Source organism: Balaenoptera physalus (assembly GCF_965194825.1).
Source record: "Balaenoptera physalus genome assembly, chromosome: 2".
NCBI lineage: Eukaryota > Metazoa > Chordata > Mammalia > Artiodactyla > Balaenopteridae > Balaenoptera > Balaenoptera physalus.
The window spans coordinates 62,393,352-62,413,029 of NC_138883.1; the positions used below are offsets into that span (position 1 = coordinate 62,393,352).

At 42.7% G+C, this 19,678-nt stretch overlaps 1 long non-coding RNA gene across 1 annotated transcript in view; it reads left to right on the plus strand.

Moving 5' to 3' along the window:
* The first annotated feature begins 260 nt into the window (after positions 1–260).
* The window catches only part of LOC309656123, a 78,104-nt gene continuing 58,686 nt past the window's right edge, over positions 261–19,678 (plus strand). The window contains exon 1 of the long non-coding RNA XR_014261151.1: positions 261–1,804. This is a non-coding gene — a long non-coding RNA (uncharacterized lncRNA). The remainder of the gene's footprint in view (positions 1,805–19,678) is intronic.

Consider the following 19,678-nt stretch of genomic DNA (forward strand, 5'->3'; position numbering starts at 1 on the left):
TTCAGGTTTCTCGCCCTGAGAATGCCGGCTTCCACAGCGTCCTGGTTTTACCGCACTCCTCTTGAGGCGGCTTCTGCACCTCCGCAGCCCTGGTTTTGCATTTTCAAGAGACGCTTGGCGCCCTTGCGCTTCTCCTTGGCCAATTCGTGGAAAAAATGGCCCACGCCCTCCAGAGCCACATCGTCGCGGTGGAAATAGAAGCCCGGAGAGAGAGGTAGGTGTGGGAGGCCCCACAGATGCATGTCAACCGGGTGGTTGACTTCGGCCTCCACATCGGTGGAATAATTCTGATGATCTGGGAACTCGTGCTTGATCAGTAATAAGGAGCTAAGCTCAAAAAACAGTGTTCGCTGGTCCCGGTGGCCTAGGATAGCTGATGGCTGATTCCGAAGGTTGGAACTGGAAAAAAGGTTGGAGGGTGGTCAGAGTCTGGAGCAAGGGGCGTACCTAGGTCTGTTCTGTCCAAACACTGTTGAAGCAAGAGACAGATCTGGGGGACCGCTGAGCGCACTGCTGGATAATTCTTTTCATAAGCTATTTCCTGTCATTGTGATCAACTAACAAATCTTCACCACACCCTGAGAGGTAAACAGGGGGCTTTATAGTTAATTTAAAAAAGAAAGAAAAAAAAAGGGTGGCACAAATAGTGAAAATCTGTTGTATGTTGAACTGTTAGTCTCTGCATCATTGGAGGTTTTATATCATTGCCATAAAAATCTAATGACAATATTTTCACCTGGAATATTTACCAAGAAATAACCTTTCTCTCTCAAAAATTGAGTAGAATACCTATGTAGGGGATGCTTCCTGTTTAAAGTGTCTACATTAAGAAAGAAACTTTCTCTTCCTGTTTCCCAAGGAAACTCCCAAGTAAACTAGTTTCCTTGGGAAACTTCAACAAAGAGGGCCTCATTGTAGTTCACTCAAACTAGATGACTCCCCGTTTTCCATATCTGTTCTCCGACATCCCACTTTTACTGGGGGTGAGCCTTCTCTTTGGGGATCTCCTCACTCCCAAATCTGGTTGTCCAATTCCTTTTCCTCATTCAAGGCCTAAGTCGAATGCTCTCTCCTCCATGAAGCTTTCTCTGCTGTCCTACTGAGAAGGAATCTCTCCCTCTTCTGAATTATGAAAGCAATTTGTCTCTCTACCTCTCAGTTGTTTATACACATTTCATCACCCCTGCTTAACTGTAGGCATCTTGGGAGTAGGATCCAGTCTGATCCAATTCTAGTGCCTTACGCATTGTGAGTATTCAATAAATATATCCAGTGAATAAATTTTACCAAGAAGATTCTGGTCATCGATCCATCATTATGATGGCAAATAGTTCCAAACATAGAGTCCAAAAACTTTCAGGTACACACACAGAAAGTCCATTGTGCTTCTGTTGTGCCTCATTCCTTGAGAAATGACCAGATTGCAACAGTCCCCCTCCTCCTATGGCAAAAAAGTTGTGTGCAATATGGGTGACATCATGGGATTTCTCACTTTGTCCCCTTGTCTGGTTAAAGATAAACTCTAATCAACCCTGGCCTCTTTCCTGGATGCCTATTTGCCATTCAGGTTATCAAGCAGAAATAGTTTATTTTAAAAAATTATAAAAGCTGACATTTTTTTGAGGGTTGTGTGCCAGGAGATGTACTGAGGACTTTATAAATATTGTCTCATTTGAGCCTCACAACCAGACATGAGGGAGAAGCTATTATTACCCGCACATCACTGGGAGGGAGCTGAGCTGAGCGGTTGGATGTCTTTCCCAGTTATACTGCGATGCTGGGAAAGAGCAGAAGCAGGACTCAGGTCTGTTTACATCCATAATCTGAGGTCTTAATCCTTCTTCTTCCTTTTTTCCAGCTTCACCGTTTCCTTCACCCCCTCTCCTCAGTGAACTTCCCATGGAACCGTTGAACTCAGGGGATATTTGTGCACTTTTGTGGGAACTGCTTACCCAGAGCAAATCAAACTCTAGGGGCTCTAGACAATGATTCTCTGTGTGTCCAGCAAAAACACCCACCTTCAACCGAAAATAATTTACTGAAAATCCCATTTCTACCTAATTCTATATGGTGTGGGCGGTTTGGGGCGCAGTTAGGAAATGAAAGGAGGCTGAGTAAAGACACAAACATTTCTCTTCGCTTGTAGGGAAGGTGCTGTCACACAGCTGAGCATGGAAATGGGTTTACACCAGGGAGGTGGGCTTAGGTGTGAAAGAGATGATCCCCTAGCCCACCTGGGAGCTGTGGCTGTCAGCCTGGGATACACCAAGGTCCAGATACCCCAAGCCCCAGTGTGTGCAAGGCGAATCCATGCTGATACATGGAGCCCAGAACAGAGCTCCTGGAGAAACCTTCCGCTTGGTGTTAGGAGAGAAAGAACAGCAATGCCCTTCATCCAATACAAATTTTCCAACACGAAGGTGAGACAAAAACCAAACATTTACTCAAAGAAACAGGTAAAATCCCATCTGATAAACCCTGCCACAATATTTTCTGCAAGTTTTATTTATTCAGCATTTATACTAGTGGTTCTCAAATTTTAGGATGTAAAATTACCTGAGGGGGGGGATTGTTAAAATGAATAGGCCCAGATCCTTTCCCCTAAAATTCTGATTCTGTGGGTTTAGGGTGAGTTCCTGGGCTCTGAATTTTAGACCACATCCAAAGAGATTCTCGTGTTCCTCATCAGAGAAGTAAATTCTAAGAAAACAAGTCTGAAATGTAGGCAAGTGCTCTGAGAGCTGACGTTCTGTGGGGTTATTTAGGATGAAGCTTATTAATAACATTCTCCAGGAATGCTGTCTTTGGAGAGCTGGTGACGGCTGACAATGCCTTCAGCTACTGCCAGAAAGTTTCCTGTTCTCCTTCAACAAGGAAAATTTGTTCTAGGAAAACTTTGAGACAGGACCGAGGGTGGGGTGAGGGGCAGAGAAGCTGTCGCTGTGTGGGTGAGAGGAAGCACCTGTGCCCCTGCTGGTCTTAGCTGTGCAGGCCTCCCAGGCACTCTGCAGGAGGCAGGTCAAGGGACCCCTAAGCTTCAAGGAGGATCATCTCTGAGGGAGGCTCAGCGAATCTGAAGTCTCGAACAACAGATCATTCATTCATTCGACAGTTGTAGGGGCCTCTTATGTATCCACGCGGTAGGCCTGGGCCTTACACGTGCCTTTCTCTCTTCCGGGAAGGCCGATATCCCCCAGCTTTGCCTAGTTAATTTTCTCCTTCCAGACCTGGCCTCCCTAATGAGGCCAGTTCCCCCAGGATATGCCCTCATGTTATCATTAACCTGGGAAATGGGATTCCTTGATTCATGCCTGTTTCTCTCATTTGTAAGCTCCATGAGGGCAGGGGCCATGTTATTTTATTTTTATTTTTTAATATTTTTAGCTCTGAGTCACTGGATTTCAGCAAAAATAATTTGCTGAAATCCAGTTTTCAGAGTGACTGCTGCATTTAGCAATGTACCAGTTTAACAGAGTGGATTATTTTTCTGTTATAAATTATACAGCAAATTGTATTAGAGAGCATGTTTTAACAGCTTTTGATGATTTCTATGAAGGTTTAGTTGATTGGTTTTAATTTTGTCTTCATAAAGCATTTTAAGGAAAGTTTGATTGTTAACAGCTAAGGATCATAGAATGGTTTAGCCTTTTAGAGTATATATTAAATATTCAGGAAAGGGTATTTAGTAACCAGTAACCAAAACTTAAAGATTAGTACCCTAAATCTGACATACATTCCCTTAAGTATGAAATTGCTAAAGAGGGATTCAGAGTAACTAAATTAACATGAAACACAGGGATTTTAGACACTAACTGCTAGTCATATAAAATCAAGGCTGATATGCCATTTGAGGCATTGGTGAAAGAATGTAAAAATGCTTAAAGAGAAATCCTAAGTGGCATTCAGAAAGATGGGGAAACTAAGTCAGTTGAAACAGTCTCATTCCATGTATAATGCTGTAATTTAAAAATTTAATTGCCAGAAACAAAAGTTAAGTCCACCATGCCACCAAGCAATTGTAAAAAGAATATTAATGAATCATGGTTATAATTTGAAAATATCTGACAATTACAGAAATTAGAAGTAGCCGAAGATTCAATTTTTATTTTCTAGCAAGGAGAAATTGAGGTACTTTTACATGATTGTAGTGCACCAAAAAATTTGAAATAAAAGGGCAAATGTGTTCAATGATACATAAAGGAAGTAAGAAGGTTCATGAGGGGTTGGCATGATTAAATGAATGACAAAAGTTTAAATTTGACTTACATATTACCATAAAACTAAAATTTACAAAAAAGAATTTAAAAGATTAGTTAAAAATTCTAAAAATGCTAAAAAGATAGGTAAAATAAAAAATGAAGGAAATGTAATAATTATTATAAGGAAATATAATAATAGGAAATAATGAAGCAACAACATCATATACTGAGGCCATTATTCCTCTTAGAAAAATGGCAAAAATAATCCTTTAAGTGCTAAAGAGTTGACAAAACTGTAAATGACTTAAAAAAAGAAATCTGTTTCAGACTGAATATTTCTAAGAAAAATAACTAAAATTTTGGGTAACATATGAAATATTTCATGAATATAAAATTTATCCATAAGAAGAGTAAACTATCCATAGCTTTTGACAAATTATAGTTCTTCAAAATGCTGCTATAAAAAGCAAATAAAAACTGACTAAGACCATCCTATAAAAATTGTAAATTGTGTAGTTAAACTTGTTTTTGGTAGATAATTACATTTGATAAATGTGACAAATTAGTTATTCAGTAATCGACCATTTGATGAATTAATTTTGCAGGGTTGATTTTTGGCCAATTAGCCAGTTTCTTTCTTCAGAGTATTTTTTATTTACCATCTCCAAAACCTGTTGCAGTGCCTGGTATGCAGAAGATGATTGATAAACAGTGGATGAATAAATGAATGAATGAACTGTGCTGGGGCAGGGGAATATAAAGGCAAATAAGACTGTCAGGGTTCTTGGCTTCGTGAAGCTTACATTCTCTACTGAGTGGTAGTTCAACCCTTTTCGGTTATAATCTCTATATAACTGTAGAGCGACTTCATCTTCGTGTTGTACTGGTTCTTGATTCATAGGAGCAGGTTTACTGTACTGTTACACTACATTTGGTATTTAAATGGAAATAGAACTTCATTCCATAGAAAGGTGGAAAACTTTTTCAAATAAGCCAGAGTGAGGCAATATTACACAGGCTGTTTGGCAGTAAAATTTCTGATAGAATGATTGAAACTCTAAAGGTAAATTCCGTCTACGTGACATTCGCACAACACTTCATTCTGAAGTGATTGTCAAACAGATGCAAGAGAGAGAGAGAGAGAGAGAGGGAGAGAGAGAGAAAAGCAAGCAGAGAGGAAGGAAGAGCCAGCCGGCCCTCTCCCCCCTGCACCCCCCATTCATCATGGAGGAAGTGCTCACACAAATCCCATCCCAGGAAGTCACAGCTGGGCTGAAGTCTTTTTTTCTTTTCTTTTCCCTTCTACCCCTTCAACTCGTCTCCTTGCCCATGATCAGAAACGAAAGGAAATGAGGTAAATGTAAACCCATCCCAAGCTTCACAAAGTCGACAGATGACAGGTAGGACATGCAAATAGAGAGCCCGGCCCCTTGTGCACTGCCCGCGGTATCCTGAGCTCTTGGGGAACTGGTACAGTAAGAGCCAGAGGCTTTTCCTGTGCAGTGAGTTGGAATTAAACATGCTAATTTGAGGTCTCTTTCAAGTATTTTGTTTAACTCCATTGGCCTTTAATTCCTTTATATTGCATCATTTAATGTAATGTTATTTATATATGAAACATGTTATGCTTATTAACCAACGTGCAAAAATCCAAAGTACAGATTTTCTGTAATGGGCTAATTACAGGACTTTAAAGCCACCTACTGAGTTTTGCTGAGCTTCACAACAGGTTCACTGAACTGGATAAATTTATTCAAACGTGTGGAAATGAACCCCATTCTATGTGCAACGGTACTGGGAAAACACACAAATTATACCTCAATACCAGTTTAATGGGTCAAACAGTGAACCTGAATACTGAACTTATCTACATCTTAAACTAGTGGGGAGGCTTGTGGGAAGAAAGGGAGTTTCTCCCTGTTTGTAAACAGTGGTAATAAAACAATAAGCCTGGCAATTAGGAGCCAGTTCTCCACACTCAGAAGACAGAAGGGACTTGCCTTCCAGTGACCTTTGAAAATACACAACTTTCATAACCCAACCTGAGTGGAATGGAGTGACGAAAGCTCAGCAAACACACATCTCAAGCACAGCCCTTTAATCTTTGCTGTGGAGAACAAGAGGCACCTTTTCTTGTGTCATGGTTTAGGAAGACTTCAGCACAGAGTGTTCAGAGGTAGACACACAAATAAGGTATAAATATGTGGCGGAATTAAGTCTTCAAACCAGCTTTTTACCCCTGAGCTGGATCAAAACAACAGGGATATGTTGATCATGTTAGTATTAATTCTTCATTAATCCGTTCTTAAATGGATTTTTTCTTTTTTTTGTATTTGAGAGTTCCAGAGGATTTTACACTCCAACTGCATAGCACCATATTTAGAACTATTATCCCATTATAAGAATACAAAGACTGGGTGGGGGCGGGGGTGGGAGGAGAAAATGGAGGCTATAGACGGAGGTTTGAGAACCTTGTCAGGGACAAAGTTGAAAGAAAAGACCCTATTTGCTATGTTGCATCATTGCCAATGGAAGTACTGTTTTCCAGTAGAGAAACACACACACACACACACATGCACACATATACGCACACACACGCATATATGATCATTTCTATCCCTTAGATGAAGATGGACAATACTTTGATTCTTTGATAGGTTTCTGTAGTAGAACTATTAATTTTGTCATGAAAGAGAAAAGAAGGTCGTTTCCAAGCCTGAAAGAGTTCCAGTCTTGTCCTCAGGGCACCTTCTTTACAATGTACAATCTACCCTGTGACTGACAGTTGGGTGTTGATAACCTAATTCATGCCTGTCTCTTCAGTGAGACGTTGGTGTGCCCAGCTCTCAAAGCAATGAGCCTGGATTTTCAGAGCGCTCTCCGAAAGTGCCACGTATACCAATAAAAAGAGAGATCTGCAGGAAATGAGGTGTGACGCAGGCCAGCTTCACCAAGACTCTCGGACCAAGAAATAAGAATTTAAATATGAAATACTAAAATTTAACACATGACTGAAACAAAATAAATGGTGTACCAGTGAAAGCATTTGAGGTAATTAATCAATGCTGTGTTTGTACATATCATTAAATATATTATACTCAGTTTAGATTTGATTTCTATGCTCCTTTTATAAAGAGTTAAAAGAAAAATACATTTGAATTCACGCTGATACCGAAAACATGCTCCTAGCTTCTAGTTTTTTGGATTTCAAATCATTTCCATTAACAAACAGCTATTTGCCCTCTAATAAAATATGTCATTATGCTTTATTCACATCGCACAAAAGAATCACTGAAAAATCGCCCCAATGATGGCCAATAATTACACATTTTGCTCCTGTGCTAGCGATGAAGAAATCTGTTCATTGGAGAAAGCAGGTGCTGGGGCATCAAGCTAATAGTCAATGTGAGCCGTGGTAATTAGCCACAGCGATTGCTAAAATTAACAATTAGCTAACATGCAATTCTCTTTTTTGCAGGCTGCAGTTTACTTTGTATAATCCTTGCATGTTCTTAGTAATTATTCTGACAGCTTATTATTTTTATTTTTTCTGGTTTGAACACAGCTTTAACATTTGCATTGGGCGACCCAAATGTTCAACAGGCAGGGGCGAAACAACTGCTTGACTATGCATTTTTCTGAGGCCACATTTGGTGGTTTATCTTAACTTTTCATGGTTGGGGAGGGGATGGTTATAGGGATAAGATCTCTGATTCTTTCACAGCTATTGTCTTCTCCCCTCGGGCCTTCCCCCTAGCGAAGCACACTTGGTCATCCTGAAGCTTTTACAGGGAAAACTGCCCAGTCAGCGGCAATTTAGACTCGAGGGAACGACTCCAGGGCTGAAGTGCCATAGTCAAGCCGGTCAAAACATCTTCTCTTCATTCTTCTTCCCTGGAGTGTGTCTTCGGTTAATGCATTCACTGTCCTCACACAATACCCTCCACACACCCCCCCCCCCTTACTGAGGGAGAAAATGCAGCATCCTGTGTGGATTGTCCTGGTCAGGGACTGTATGCTGGGATAATATCGCTAGAGCCTTCCAGTGGAATAAGCCTGGTGAAGCCTCAGCCTATGTGTGAAAGAAAAAAGAAAAAGAAAAGTTAAATGGCAGGGGAGTAATTTGTTTCCAGAAAACCTCTGGGAGGGAAAGATGTGATGAAAGCTTTTACAGCATTTAAGTAAGATAAACTGTGGCAAAAACTTTAGCAAACTGCTATTCCAGATTGTATTCGTTTCCTATGCTGGCCAACAAATCACCACAGACGTAAGGATATAAACGATACAATTTTATTTTCATACAGCTCTGGAGGTCAGAAGTCTGAAATGGGTCTCACTGGGCTAAAGTCAAGGTGTCACCAGGGCTGCGTTCCTTTCCTTGCCTTTTCCAGCTTCTAGAGTCTGCCCATACTCCTTGGCTTGTGGCTCTTCAGAGCCAGCAATATTTCCTCCTCTCACTGTTCATCCTTAGTCATGTCTCCCTCTGACCACAGCTGGGAGAGATTCTCCAATTTTAAGGACCTATGCAATTACATTGGGCCCACCTGGATAATCCAGGATACTCTCCCCATCGCAAATCCTTAACTTAATCACAACATCTCTTTTGCCGTGTAAGGTAACATATCCACAGGTTCCAGGGCTTAGGACACGGACATCTTTGGAGGGCCATTATTCTGCCTATCACACACACCAATGAAATATGTACATATGATAAGTTTGTGTTTCTCTACAGTTGTGAGTCATCACACATTTAGTGTCAGGGAATTGGACTATTGAGGAGTGGTGGGGATTGGGGGCTGGGGGCAGTGGATGTCCGTGGCTTCCATAGACAGTAACTCTGTATGGCCCTTCCATGCCAGGTGTCTTAACTAATGCACAGAGCCAGTGTAGGCCAGGCTTTGTCCTGTCCCTCCCTCCCAGGCTCCTGAGTTTGGAGGGCCTTTTCAGCCTCTTGGTAAGAGGGCTGCCTCTTAGAGTGCGGGCTTGGCCTGGCTAAGAGCTATCATCATGTGTACTGTGCTTTATTACGGTGTTGGGCTGTAGTGTGCTGGTTTACTGTGTGAATGAGTGAAACAGATTGCTGTCCACAGAAGCTCTGAATTATATGAAGAAACACCACCCACTGCAGCCCTGAATTATAAAATGCAGTGATGGGAGAGGCAAAGTGCTGGTGTATGGTCAGGCCACCCAAGATGGCTGTTCCCTTGCTCTCTGTACATCCCCCCTGCTCAACCAGTGCCTGCTTCACCTGCACCCTACTCACCTGACTGACCTTCCTACCTACTTGCCCCTGCCCCAGCTGGTGATTGTTCTAGCTTTAGATCAGAGCTCTCCACTAGGCTTATCAAGGGGTGGTGAGGGGCGTGCCACTCTGCTGGTTTCCCTGGTAACCGATGAGCCAACCTGATGTCAATCCCCCTAACTGGTAACCTCCCCCTGCCCCAGGAAGCAAGCACAGCCGCCGTGTCCTGCCTGCCGCCTGACGCACGTAGTGGGGTGTTGCTCCAGGACCTGCTTCTGACATGTAAGCCCCCGCTGCCTGTTAAACCCCAGATGTCCCTGTCGCTGACTCTGGGCCCTTTCTTTGGTCTTGGAGCTGGGCAAGTACAGGCCTTGTAGGCCTGAGGGGTGCAGCCCAGCAGCTGGATTCCTGAGAGGTGCTGAGACCCTGTGTAGGGTGCGAGGCGATTGTCAGGGCTCAGAAAGGCTTCTGCAGACGTGAGGATAAACCTGGGGAATTGGGCCTTCGGAAGCCTGCGGGCTGCAGAGGCTGAGGAAGGCCTGGCTTAGAAGGAGAGGTCAGGGAGGTGAGCCATGGCAGAGGCCGGGGCCAGACTTGCGGTGGTAAAACGTAGCAACATATTGTTTGTTTAAGTGGGAGGAAACTGGAATGAGCAGAGTCTGCCCAGAAGAGTTGAGCAGGCAGGAGTCAAACATCCAGAGAACAAATTGCTACCAAGTTGAACTAAGGTGAGACCTCACGCAGTCGCAGGTGTTCCTGGTCAGGCAGCAGAAGAGATGCGCGTATTGAGGTGTGCCTTGTCGTAAGAAACTCTACTCTTTAAAATAGAAATGCGTTGGATTTTTTGCTTTACAAAATAATTCATCCAATTGGTTTGTTGATATAGTGAGCTCCTCGCATGTATCTAAAACAGGATTCTAGCCACAAAAAAATGTACTGTCCACCCCCAACAGCATATCTGTTGTATAAAGGGAGCCAAGCACACAAGCTAAGGCTCTTGAAAAACAGTGGACCAAGGGAAATTTGGAGCCAAAGCATAAAAATGCTTTGCTAAAAATTTCAAGGTGTTTGCCTCAACTCAAGAGGCTGGTCAAGATATAGGGATGACATTTTCAGTGGTGGGGCAAGGTCATCAGAATGATGGCAATATATTTAAGGGAAAATGTGTTCTAAGAAGGAGGCATCTCACCAGAGGATTGTTTTTATCTCACGTAAGAACAGCTGTAGCTTCCATGGAGGAAGGATGCTGGCTTAGAGCATGAGTACCGCCTTCATTCTCTATGACCTGCACTTTTTCTTTACTTCTGGCTTCTTAAAACAGTATTTAGTATTTAGGTCATTATCTTTTTGATTTACAGATGCCAAGACACATGGTGTTAGAAAATAGTTTAAGTTCCTAGAGGCAGGCCTGGTAGAGTTGGGAATAGAGCCTAGAATTCCTGAATCGTACTCTTGATGCTGGTGTTTTGGGGCTGTGTGTGCACAGTGTGGGCGAGAGAGTGGAGTGCGGAAGGTAGGGGGGTGTGGACACGGAAGGTGGGGGGGTGGGCAGGCAGGAACGGCGAGGGAGAGGGCGAGGCTGGTATTGAGAAAACTATGAGTCATATATGCTTCTTCAGGGGCAAAGGCCCATGCAACCTCAGGTCTTGGGCATCACGGAAGATTCTCAAAGACAGGCTTCAGTGAATAAAAATTACTGAACCAGATGCTACGTTATGGTCAGGGAGGGCTGAGGAAAGGGTAACGGTTAAAAGCCACTGCAAAGAAAATGGAGGAGCAGGGGGCTGAGTAGCCAGGAAAGAGACCACTCTCCTCAATCTAGATAGTTTTTGTAAGCGGAGCAAAGAGTCCGGTGTGTTTTTGCTAAACTTACTTAACGTGCCTACTTGTCAAGTGCAGCACAGGACAGGAAACATAATTCCTAAAGTTCTGCAGCATAAGACTTCAGACCCAGCCTAGAGCATTTAGCTGGGTAATGCCACGCCTCACAGATATGCAACCAGAACCAACCCCACCTTTGCCCCCCACCTCCAAACTGCTCTGCTGTCATCCTTCAGCCTCATTCTCTCACCCTCTGCACCAGGAGATAGTTCACTGTTACAACACCCAGAGAGGCATTGCAAGTTGGGTAGGTCACCTTGGGGAAAGATGGCAGTATGAACGTATAATGGGTCCATTCAGCTCAACGGTATTCAGTCCAGGGCAAAATATCAAGTGGAAAGAATAATAACACAGAAAAGGCGGTAGGGGGTGTGTGTCTGTGTTTTCTAGGGACCCTCAGAAATGCTTGCTCTTGGTTCTTTTTCATTTGGTGTCATTCCCAGTTTTTACTGGCGCTTAGTTCCTTCTGCTTCCATTTAGAGCATAGTTTGGTAAGGTTGCATTTGCTCCTTTGTTGAAGCCAGGATGACAGAACAATGTCTTGTGTACGGATTCCACTTTTCCGACACACTTTGCCACTTTCTTCTCCTCCCAATTACTGCTCTCAGATCAAGATATCTAGCATTGTGCCATATCCTTAGGAAGGCCCTCCACATCTTGAGGTTACCTGGTCGTGGAGGTCATTGGTTTCTTATCTGACCCGTGGCTTGTCAGTCTGTGACTGGTGGGCTGTTTCTAGTATATAGACTGTCCAAATAGTGTTCAGGATTCCGGGTTCAAATGAAGATACATTCACTTCACAATAAAGCCATATCAGAAGGGACATCACTGCAAAACTTTACCACTGTGGAAACAGGAAATGGGAAATGGTACTTATGTTAGATCAGGAAAAGAAGAACTTGGCATCAAAAATTGACGCTTGGGTGCACTAAGTCCATATGTCCTAGTTTAAGTACTATATGGGCAGCGTTGATTGCAGGCTATCTAACCCAATCACTGCAATAGCTCAGTGAGAAGCAGAGTCGTGTCATACAATAAAATGCTATTAATTTTATGTTTCTCGTTAAACTTTAGGCAGTCTGGGTATTTTATGGAGACTTCTAAATGTAGAAATCTAATTTAAAATTTTACCCATTAAATGTCTCCACACTCGTGTTTTGGATGATCTAATGAGTGGCACCATTTATAGGCCACAAGGTTATAATCTGAATTTATGAACTGTAAAGAAAATACCAGTATGCTGACTAACTAATGAGCTTTTTAATAATGAGAAATAGATAAAGCTTAAAATGCAGAATGCTTATCAAGGACCTCAGACAATAGCAAAGTGGAGCAATTTAGAAGTACTTACCAGCGCTACTGCTGTGACAGCGAGAAGTGAACTATTTTCTTTCATTTTAAAGCATTGCTTTTCATACATGGGAGTAATTTCTATATTTTCTTAACTAACATTAAATGTCCTGGTATAGAGAGTTCAAAATATAAATAATCTATTGATACCACTTTGATAAAGCACGAGAAAACGCCTTTACAAAAGGGGGGAAGTATCTGAATATCAGCATGGGATAGTGAGATCCTGGGTTTCAAGGGGTTGATGGCTGAGACTTCCCTCAGGGAAGTGGAGAAGCTTTAAACACAGGCATGCTGCCCGGCGAGGGTGGCAGGGCCCTGGCTGGGCTGACATGGCATCACCGTCTCAGGTGATTTATATCAAGTCTGGACTTCCAAAGAGAGTGTCTGAAGTTTGCCTGTGGCTGCCTTTGCCCTTGCGCTCTGCAGCATAAAAAGAATTAATAAAATAACACCTTCTTGTGTAAAGGCTCTTTATCTCGGGCCTCTAGAATGTGGCACCCCAGACATTTCTGGGATGTAGGACCAGCCTGGGAGAGATGAGTCATTTCAGAGCACTTGGGTCCCCAGGCAGCTATTGGGGTCTGAATGTGCCCTCCTCAATTTAAAAACTCCAAGTCTAAATTCCCATGACCAGGGAGGAAAGGAAAGGCTGGGATATGCTGTCATGCTGGGGCTCTGCTTGTTGTTGCTGTTGTTAATAAGGAACTAGACTGAGCTTGTCTTTTCCTTCTCAGGAAGTGCGCTTTCTAGCCGGTTCATTTAACTGCTCTCGCTTGGACAATGGAAAGGCCCCCAGAGAGTGGGGCTTTCATGGTTTTTGACGTACAGCACAAACCTACTGGCCCTGACAGTTTCAGTCCTCTGTAGGAAACAGGAGAGGTGGCAATGGAAGGAGCAGGGAGAAGCAAATCCTGGGGTATTAATGGCTAGAGGTGGTGGGCTCTGGTGGCAAGCATGAGGTCTTTGGTGTGTCAGCCCTGGATTTGAGCCACAGCTCTACAACTATCAGCAAGCTGCGTAACCTTCTTGAGCTTTGGTTCATTTATGCCTTATGAGGATGAAGCCCAAGCCCAAGCAGTGTTGGCTTCATCCATTTCAGAAGAGTCAGAACAGAGAGGGGAAGAAGTCACTGAGTAAGGTCCTGCCAGAAGCCCACTGGCCCTGGATTCTCAGCCAGGATAACTCAGCACTGCCTCCTGCCTTCTACTCACCTCACTCCTCCTCCTCACCTCTTAACTTCTTCTCTTCTCTTTCTTTTTTTTTAAATTATTTTTTGGCCATGCCACTCAGCTCGAGGGATCTTAGTTCCCCCACCCAGGCCCCGACAGTGAAAGGGCCAAGTCCTAACCACTGGACCGCCAGGGAATTCCTTCCTTCTCTTCTCTTTACTCCCCTTTCAATCCTGAAAATCCTCTTCGATTTGAAAACAAATCACCCAAAACTTGCCACTTCTGAGTTTAGTTCAAATTGCTTGACCAGTAAAAGCAGAAGTTCTTTCCCGTCACTTAATTATAATCTACATTTGGATTTATTTGCCTTAGACAAGACCTTGATTCAGGATTTCCAGCTAAAATGCAGAACCAGCTAAATCTGAATTTCAGATAAACAAGAAATAAGTTTTTAGTCTAAGTATGTTCTACGTAAGATTTGTATTTTCATTTGCTAAATCTGGCAACCCTAGTTAACTAAATGTAACCTTGATAATATCTTGACTTTGTTACTTTCACAGCTTACCAATCCCCAGATTTTATTTCTTGAATAATACGTCTTATAAACGTATCTGTCTATAATCAGACTCGTATAATACAAAGAGGCACCATTTGTGTGCTTGTTCTGTTTTGCTTTTGCCAGGCTCTCCACTTTCCATGTGTCCCTGGTGTATGGCCTTGACCGATACAGACATGAGTTTTGTAGATGGGCCATGGGGAGGAGCCAAAATTGAGGAAGGTATGGAGAACATCTGTGCTGCATGAAATTCAGTGTGGTCCTACGTGTGGTGGGGTCAGATCCGGGCACCACCAACTGGGCCCATTCCTCCTCTCTTTCCCCTGCCTAGGGCTGCAGTGCCAGGCTGCTGGGCACCTGATGGGGCACTGGGGGAGGCCACTACTGCAGGAAGCAGGGGTCCTATAGGGGTCCATGAATTTGGATGGGAAAAAATACATCTTTATGTTTATAACCCCTTTCAAGGCTGCAGGCAATCAAAACGATGACTATCAGTACCTGGGATTGTGCCGCCAAGGAAGATCACAGGATTTTTTGTCTTTAATAACACATTAAGGTTATTACGGATATTCAAAATTGAATTACTCCATAAGACTTCAAAATTGCAGGAGCTGCCAGATTTGTCCATAGATCTTATTATTTAAAGTAATAAATTCATTAACAATAAATCGTCATAAAATTGCCTATATATAAATTTGCTTTATAAATGTTTTGATAACTTTATTTCAGTATGATTGGTTTTCTTTGTCATCCTGGGTATTTTATTTTATGCATTTAAAGACATTCTGAGAAGAGGTCCACAGGCTTCATCAGACTGCCAGAGGGCACACACAAAAGGAAAAGTTATGAATTTGGACTAAAGGAAGATCTGAGCTCATGTAGATATAATTTACTTTCCCAAATCCATTGTCTCCAAAGCAAAATGGACCAAACTCTCCTCATTTTCTCTTCCAAATGCATACTACCAACTGAAAACTGCCCTGTTATGAATTCCAAGTTGCTTTTAATATTCCCCTTAACCTGAATTTTACCTGCTTAGAATTTTTTCAAGGGAGAGTGATTTCTGGAGGAGAAGTACAAAGTCTTCCAGGGGATTATAAATGGTAAAAAAAAAAAAAAGAATTAAGACCAGAGCCCAAGTTTGCCTTCACTTCTTGGCTCCATTTTCAAACACTTTGTAATTAGGATCACTATAAAAGCCAATATGGCACAAAAACTATAGTACATAAAAATATTAAATATAGAAATGTGTTGGGTAGGATAGCAAAATTGTGTTTATTTGATACATTTAGATGCAATCCCTGGGCATTTGCTCCTTTGACTGCAACTCCTCTCTACCGCCTTATTGGTGAGCTTGGGAGCTCAGGAAAAGATGGGCTCCGGCTTAGGAAAGAGGTAACCGATGCAGAGAAAAGGGAGCCTTTACTGCACACACCTCTTTGTTATTTGTGAGCTTCCGTCTGAGGGCTCTGGGAAGGTTGAGAGGAGGCGAGGGGCCTAGAGATGGGGGACTGCGTGCTGGAAAATGGGTGGCTTGCTGGGTGGGAAGCGGGGGTGCCTGATCGTGGCTTGGAGGGGCAGCGGGGCGGGGTGGGGGGGACACGAATGAATGCCTGAGGGTTGAACTGGGAGAATAAAGCCACGAAGGAACCAGTCTCATTAAAGAATCCATTTCCCATTTTCGGCAGTTTGCTACATTAACAAGCTGAGCTGTGAAAGGATTAGATCCGCTAAGTGAGAGCCCGTTCTGTGCACCACTGCTAAACACATTTCAGAAAGCAGTGGATTCGCCTTAAATGAGTATCTGCTGGAGGAGCAAAGCCCTAGGAAAACAAAGGGGCACGCCAGGGTAAGCTAATAATTCCCGCTGTGCTTTGAGGGCAATGAAATGACTGCAGCCCTGAGAACTTTTTCTCCCTCCCCTGCAGTTGGTATAAACATAAGAGCCATTTTGATGATCATATCGACACTTCGGCAACAAGTGCTTCCCAGGTGCCAACTAAATGTCACTCTCTAAAGGGTTAAATGGACCCAAAGGACTCAACCTCAAATATTCTTCTTCTGCGTCCATTTAGTATGCATACCTATTAAAGAAAATGATGGGCATAGATTCATATCCTGTCTACAAATAATCGAATGATACAAGAACAAATCTACCACCAGCTGCTTCGTCCCATGCCATGCTTTGACTGGAAGTGGAAAGCCAAGTTTCGAGCCGGGTCTAGCCTGACTCAGGCCCTAACTTGTGAGTCCTGCTATTCTAACCCTTTCTCTTGATCTGCTTTTCAGCCTGTCTCGGAGAACACAGCTCAGCACAGCAGGGAAGTTGCTTAGCAAAGGGCCACCCACTTGCCTATTATTCCTTCCTCGCCTGTGACATGACACAAGAACAAAGTAGACATTAACCGCTACATTAAACCCAGAAAGAAAGTAATCAGCAACCTGTTATTCCCTTAATAAAGGGAAACACATGCAGTGTGAAATCCAGAAGACTAATCAATAGCCGCAGACAATGCAATGTGCCAAACAAATTGCAAATCAATTAGAATCCTTGTTTTCTTTGAAATGGTTCACTATATCTAAAGCAATTACTCCTTCATTAGACCTAATTTAACAGCATGACTGCCCTGGCTACAACTGGCAGCGTCTGGCTATCAAATGGAAGAAGGGCAGCTTATTTCTGTCTGTCTGTGAGTCTAGCACCAATCAAAAAAAAAATTGAATTCCTTTATATGACAGAAACTTTTAATGAATGGGTGGATATTTGTCTTAATCAAAATATCAATACCAAAATGACAATACCTCCCCCCAAGGGAAATTAAAAGAGAAAAGAACTACAAGAATTACTGAATAAGAATCTGTGGTTAAAAAATGTATTTCTTCTTTTTATGCTAGCCTAAAGTAGATTAAAATGACATTTAAATATGTAAAGTCTTTTTAGCTTTTCAACTTAAAACGTCTCTTGATACTAGTTCTAGGACTTTTGAAAAGAGAAACCTCCTGAAACCTTCCAAGAATTTGGAATATTCTTGTAAATGATCACATAAAAAAGTACTAGTTCAATTTATTTGTAAAGCTACTTTAAAAATAGCTTTATTGAGGTATGTTTTACATACAATAAAATTCACCCATTTAAAATGTACATTTGATGAATTTTGACAAATGTATACAGTCGTGTAACCACCACCTCAATCAAGATATAGAACATTTCGGGACTTCCCTGGTGGCGCAGTGGTTAAGAATCCGCCTGCCAATGCAGGGGACACGGGTTCGATCCCTGGTCCGGGAAGATCCCACATGCCGCAGAGCAACTAAGCCCGTGCACCACAACTACTGAGCCTGTGCTCTAGAGCCCGCGAGCCACAACTACTGAGCCCACGTGCCTCAACTACTGAAGCACACGCGCCTAGAGCCTGTGCTCCGCAACAAGAGAAGCCACTGCAGTGAGAAGCCTGCACACTGCTACGAAGGCCCCCCCCCAAAAGATATAGAACATTTCTATCACCCCAATAAGTTCCCAGGTTCCCTTTTGCAGGAGGCCTCCGCCCTTCATCCCTGGCCCCAGGCAACGTGGATCTGCTTTCTGTCAGCCCAGTTCACTTTTAAAAACAGTTTCCCATCCTGTGGAAGTACGGGACTGGAAAAATAATTGAAATAAGGTTTTTCTACCAGTACAGGAAAAAATGGTTTTATACAACTGGGACGGCAAGTAACAATCTCTGAGAACTGAAAAAAAAGATTACAACTTTTTAGAAAGTAGATAGGCTTAAGGAGATCAAACCATTTCTGGAAGCTGAGGTAAATAAATGAACTGAAAAAAACTTAATAGTCATAACTTGTTATTAAATCACTAAACCTCATAGGCTGATATTTTCTTCTCTTTGAAAATAGTCACAACTCCAAGAATTGTTTTTTCATTTTATGTTTCTGAATTATTTTTGTCTGACTATAAAATCAGTCCATTTTGATTATATGAAATTCCAACATTACAGAATTAAAGAAGTAGGAAGGAAGGTCCTTGTATTTCCATTCCTCCCGAAGATTTTCCAAAGGATGTTCTTTATAGCACTGTTTTAGTAGCGAAAACTTGGAAGCTCTGGGAGTTTGAGCCTTAAATTAAGTCACACGTGTTCCTGTTTCCCTTCATCCTTCCTTTGCTTCCCTTATAACAGCTTTTACTCCCCCTCCCCTCCTCCTAATCCTCCCTCTTCACCTCACATCAAATGGCTTTTCATTCTCTGCATCCTTTGCCTTCCTTCTTTTTTTTTTTCTTCAGAGTTCAGGCAGGAAAATTCTTGCCCTGACAGCACCCATATCTTTTGCAAGCCAACCAACCCATCTCCCATCTCCTACTCCGCAAAAGAAAATAGCCTGTCAACGCTTTCACATTCTGAAGGTAAGTTTGTGCTACCCCACAGGGCACCCCATCTTGCCCCCTTTAACCTTTCACTATTAACACTGTCATTCAGTCAAATTATTTTTTGTTTCTATTGGGTAGACTAACACTCATAATTTACTCTAGTCAGTCAATCAATTAATCAACGAGCATTCATTGAAGGCCTGCTTCCCAGCAAAACCTGATTGGCTGGTTCTGGGAGTTGATTTGTAACTCTAATGAAAAGCATTTAGGATGGTGGGGGATGGGATGAGGAAGTTATGAAGTTGCGTCATCATCCAAAGGTGATGTCGTTTGGTGCTTAGGCTAAGCAAAAGCTGAGGTGAAAGTAAACAAGAAAGCGTACATTCCTCCTTTTCAGCTCTCTCCGCTGACCTTAGAGTGGAAAAGGCTTTGTCATGGACACTGCAGCTGCTCCAGTCCCAGGGCTTGGCTAAAAATGGAGTGGCCTCGGGAAGGAAGATGCTATAACTATCTGAAGAGTGTTTTTAATTATTTAGATTAAATCTTCCTTAACCCATGGCTATTTATGCTCTCCGAATTTGCAACTCTTCATGTGCACCGCCCCCCCTTCCCCCCCTTTCCCCCCCTTCCCCCCCCCCTTGCTTTGCCATAACTTCAAGACCATTGTCAGCTGACCCGTAGGTGAATACTTAGGCCGGGCCCACAGGGCTTCAGCTGGCGGTGGTAGCTTAGGAAGAGACAAGGGTTGGTCTCTGACCAACAAGATGGTGACCACCACATAATTAGATACTGAATAAATCAATGTGAGCTCTTCTAAGAAGAGAAATGGCAACTTTTATCCTTTGTGAGGCAAAGAGACAAGGATTTTGGGGGTTTTCAGTTTCCTAAGAAAGATAAAAATCAATTAGATTATAGAAG